At 36.6% G+C, this 5,000-nt stretch overlaps 1 long non-coding RNA gene across 3 annotated transcripts in view; it reads left to right on the forward strand.

Moving 5' to 3' along the window:
• Positions 1–834: 834 nt before the first annotated feature.
• The window catches only part of LOC113802625 (uncharacterized), a 12,796-nt gene continuing 8,630 nt past the window's right edge, over positions 835–5,000 (forward strand). For 2 of the 3 annotated variants that reach the window (XR_003475438.2, XR_011399247.1), the window contains exons 1-2: positions 835–1,020; positions 1,129–1,225. This is a non-coding gene — a long non-coding RNA (uncharacterized lncRNA). The remainder of the gene's footprint in view (positions 1,021–1,128; positions 1,226–5,000) is intronic. The other variant, XR_003475437.2, reaches the window with a different exon arrangement.

Raw genomic sequence — 5,000 nt, forward strand, 5'->3', positions numbered from 1 at the left:
ACACAATGGATATAACTACTTTTAAGGAAATCTGCAAAAGGAAAGCAAACATTAACCTCTAAAACTGTCACTTATAGTTGTTCACAAAATACGACAAATCGAGAAAAAAATTAACTTATTTTATGCCATAAAACAAGACAAGAGAGAAAATGTATTGCATTAGAAAATCTGCATTTCTCTTGGAAAATGAATTGAGTCAGCGCGCACTTCTCTCGTACAGCTGACAGGATGTACGCTGCAATAAGGGTTATCTTGTTCTACCATGAGAAAGTAAATGAGGAGTGTATGATAACGCAAGAAGAAGTGTAACTGGGAATAACAGTGTATGATAATCATAATGAAACAATATGGGATTTGGCAAAAGATGAAATAATTGTGATAAGAAATCGTAAATACGTGATAATGCATGCACGAGGTATCGACAAGTTAGTGTTGAATAAATAGCAGAAAATTAGTCTTCGAACAATATATGACTGTGTGTGTATATATTACATATGCATACATATATATATGTACACACACACACACACACACACACACACACACACACACACACACACACACACACACACACATATATATATATATATATATATATATATATATATATATATATATATATGTATATATATGTTATAGAAATCCATATTTTGAAGTTTGAATTACGCGCCAAAATATTTTCGTAAGATGCAATACCTTTCTGAAAAATTAAAGTACTGTTATTCAAATGTTTATGAGATTTATTTAATGGTTTGATGATTTAAGTTCTAGAATAAACCTAATAGCGAAACAAATCCCTAATAGCTTGTATGTGCTAAAGGGAAAAAAATTGTTTTGAAAGATGCATAGGGATAGCAACGGCATGTTGAAAGAGACGCTCCGTTTCGTTGGCTGAAAGAAAGTGCAGAATAAACCGACATTTTACTGGACTGAGAAGAGGTTTGCCTTCCTCAAAACGAACAAATGGTATTGGAAGACTGCGACAATTATTGAGGAGTGTTATGTCCAGCTATCATTATGGTAAGAATCTAATACTGTTGACTTTCAAAAATGGTGAGCATGTGATTTTGAATATTTAATTTTTGATGTTTTCTTTTGTATTGAAAAAAGTATTTTCTTGCTCTGCAGCAACCATTTCATATGGTTATTCTAAGAATGGAATTTTGACCAAGAAATGAGTCGCAGACAACGTGGCATTCCCTAACCTGACGTCTTCATGGCCAAGGTTAGAACATATATATATATATATATATATATATATATATATATATATATATATATATATATATATACACACACTTATATATGTATATGTATGTATGTATATATATAGATATAGAGACAGATACAGATATATACGTATATGTATTTGTAGCCCCTGTGCATGCACTATTAAAATATGAAAAGAATATGTACATATTCATAAATAATTACATTAATGCTATAGCTACTATCCGCTTGTAATAATAATAAAACAAACTTTGCTCACTTTTCTCTTAAAGAGATATTTAGGGAACCATCTGGTCTTTCTCCACCATGTTTCGCCCATCTTGCTGAAACCGAATTAAACGCATTTTAAAGAAGTTCCAGGGCTGAAAGGTATGAATGAGAACGAATATCTTCACAATACAAGATATGTATTTAACCGGTTTCGATGTATTTTTGACGCAGATATAATCGAAACCGGTTAAATACATCTCTTCTTGTATTGTGAAGATATTCGTTCTCTTTCATACCTTTCCACATTTGTCAACGTGAATACGGTTCAGAGTTCCAGGGCCTCCGATTCTCCTCTGAAAATTTCAAAGCCGACCGTTATTATTTAGGTCCTTTTCGATGTCGAGATGTATATTATTTTTTTCGCCTTACCTTAGAAGATAGACAATTGTGACGTAATGATTAGAGATAATAAAAAAAAATGATTATTTTCTGAAAGCTCATTAAATTTCACGTGAGATGAGACCAATCGTCATTTTTGTTCGGAATATATATATATTTTAAATCTGGCAGGCGTCAAAAAAAAAAAGAAAAAAAAAGATAAAGATTTTTTTCATACGAATGAATAAACATAATATGTCATTCGTTCAGTATTTTCTTTTCTTTATGAACTAAACATTTCGAAAATGCAAATCTTTCTCCTTTCCAAATGATGCTAAATGATCCGGATCACCACCAAAATTTTATGGAATATTAGTTAGACTAAGACACACCTCAGGTAAAAACATTATTAAGATCTGTTCATTTCTGAGTTAGAAAAAAAAAAATCCTGGATCCGAACCATGGACCAGATCATCACCAGAGTGTCCTCGACGCCAAAGTTAGGCTAAAACACACCTCTTGTAAAAATCTCATTAAACTGTGTTCATAATTTTTAGAAAAATCAGAAAATACAGAAAAAAAATCAACAAACAAACAAGCAAACGGAAATAACACTATAAATAAACAAAAGGTCATGGGATATACGAAAATTATTTGTATATCCTTACAGGCTTTATATAAGAAAAAAATTACACCGCCCTGTAATTGTATATCATTTCACAGGTGTGTTAGTGTGAAAGATCGGTGAATTCGAGAAATTACCTTTCGGGTGTACGGCAGGCGAGCCAGGTGGTGATCAGGAGAGGAAGCTAAGTGGTACCTTCAGTCAGGGGAACGATCATTTTTTCGACCAACCTTATACGTTATAAAACTCCATTAGAGCAACAATAAAGGTAGATGATATATAATTATATCATATGCTATTATTTCGTATATGAATTATTATTTAAAATGTAAAGAAAATTAAAGGGAAAAAGATCGCGATGTTTGAGTCCTTCACATTTTTAAGCATAGCACACGCATTTCTAGTCTGATTTTAACGTATTATGACCCATTTTGTAGAAAAAGAAAATAGCTACAGCTTGTTCGAAATATGATTTTCAATTTGTGCCTGTGCTTCTTGTAAAAGTGACAAATGTAAGTATCTTACAAAAATTCACACACAAAAAAGGAAGTCGAAATTCGAAGTTATAGCTATAGGGTAGTTCTTGAAGACTTCAGGATTTCCACCCCTTTTTTTTAATGATTCAAGCACAGTTCGGGCGATTTCGAAAAAAAATCGACCACAGAGATCAGGCTAGGGTCTAAATAAAAGGGTGTTTCATCAAAATCGGCAAGAAAAATCGAAAAAAAAGACAGCCGGTCCCCAGAAGCTAGGTTTTGGCTTCATGTCTTATTGCTGTGTACGCTCCTACCGAAATGAAAGAGATGTTCTATGCCAAACTTACATCTGTAGCAGACAGTTGTCCCCGGCGAGATATTCATATGGTTCTGGTTGACTTCAGTGCGGTATATGGCTGTGATCGAGCTTGCTATTAGATGTCTGTCGGTCTTCATGGTTCGGGAGCTGATACCAGGTCCCAGAAATTGAGGATTTCTGGTTCCTGGTATCATCACCCAGACCCACATCGTTGGAAATGGTACAGTGATGCGGGTAATGCAGCCAAGGAGATCGACCACATACTCGTTAGCACTCGGAGGATCCTCCAGTATAGGAGTGCCGGGGTCTGTGGTACTGACCATAGATTGGTTGTGGCTGCCCTTCGGGTCCACTTCAAAACTCCCCAGCGGGCCAATGATCACCCTAGGGTGTTTCATTTGGACAAGCTGAAGGAGGGGGAGTGTGCTTGGGGGATTGCTGAATATTTTGAGCAGTTGTACCAGGTTGACCCACCAACAGTTCACTTGGATGCGAGTAGTGCCGTGATTCCGTTACCAGACCCACCCATCCGTGAGGATCCAAGCTGAAGAGTGGCAAAGCAGCGGGTATTTGCGGCATCCCAGCTAAACTGTTAAAGGCTGTGGGTGAACCTATGGCGCAGGAGTTGCATGCGTTCCTGGCTGCCATCTGGCGGTCCGGTACCATCCCCCTGACCTGTTGAAGGATGTGGTCATCCCTCTCGGTAAGGGGAAGGGGGACCAATGGGACTGCAGCAATCACTAAGGCATCTTACTGCTCAGTACACTAGGCAAGGTTCTTGCCCACATCCTTCTGAGACGTATCAGAGACCACCTACTGTGGCATCAGAGGCCGGAGCAATCTGACAATAGACCATATCCTTGCGCTTCGAGTCATTGTAGAGCGCCGTCGTGAGTTCGGGCATGGGCTGCTTGCAGCCTACATCGACCTCAAGAAGGCGTTCGATACGGTGCATAGGGAATCATTCTAGGAGATCCTGAGACTGAGAGGAATTGCAACAAGGATTATTGGACTAGTGGCAAGTCTGTATACTGGTATTGAGAGTGCTGTAAAGTATGATGGAAGCCTGTCGACCTTCTTTCCTGTTTCCTGGAGTGAGGCAAGGCTGTATCCTTGCACCAACACTTTTCAACATTTGCATGGACTGGATACTGGGCAGAGCTACAGTTCAAAGTCATTGTGGAGCAACTGGGGAATATCAAGGTTATTGACCTTGACCTTGCTGATAATTTTCTTCTATCTGAGTCCTTGGAAACCTTAGTGGTGGCTCTGAATGCTAACAAACGGTGAGAAAAAGTATTGAATAAAGTTATATTAAAATAATGACGATTAATTATAACAGTAATATTGTCGGTAACAACAAAAGTTCCATGTAACGATGATGATAACAACAACAGCAATTATGATAGCATTAGCAGTAGCCGTAGCAGTATATTAGTAGTAATAGTAGTAGTAGTGAGAGAGAGAGAGAGAGAAAGAAAGAAAGACATATTCTTGGAAATGAAAGTTAGCCCTGTAATAACACGTTTTCTAAATCAAGGTGATAAATAAAAAATGGCCTTTTTCTAGGGTACACTAAATAAGATTTTAGCACAGAACTGCATTGTTTATGTTGCGCATATATATATATATATTTATATATATATATATATATATATATATATATACATATATATATATATATACATATATACACACACACACACACACACACACACACACACACACACACACACACACATATATATATATATATATATAT

Source organism: Penaeus vannamei, chromosome 1 (genome assembly GCF_042767895.1).
Source record: "Penaeus vannamei isolate JL-2024 chromosome 1, ASM4276789v1, whole genome shotgun sequence".
NCBI classification, from domain to species: domain Eukaryota; kingdom Metazoa; phylum Arthropoda; class Malacostraca; order Decapoda; family Penaeidae; genus Penaeus; species Penaeus vannamei.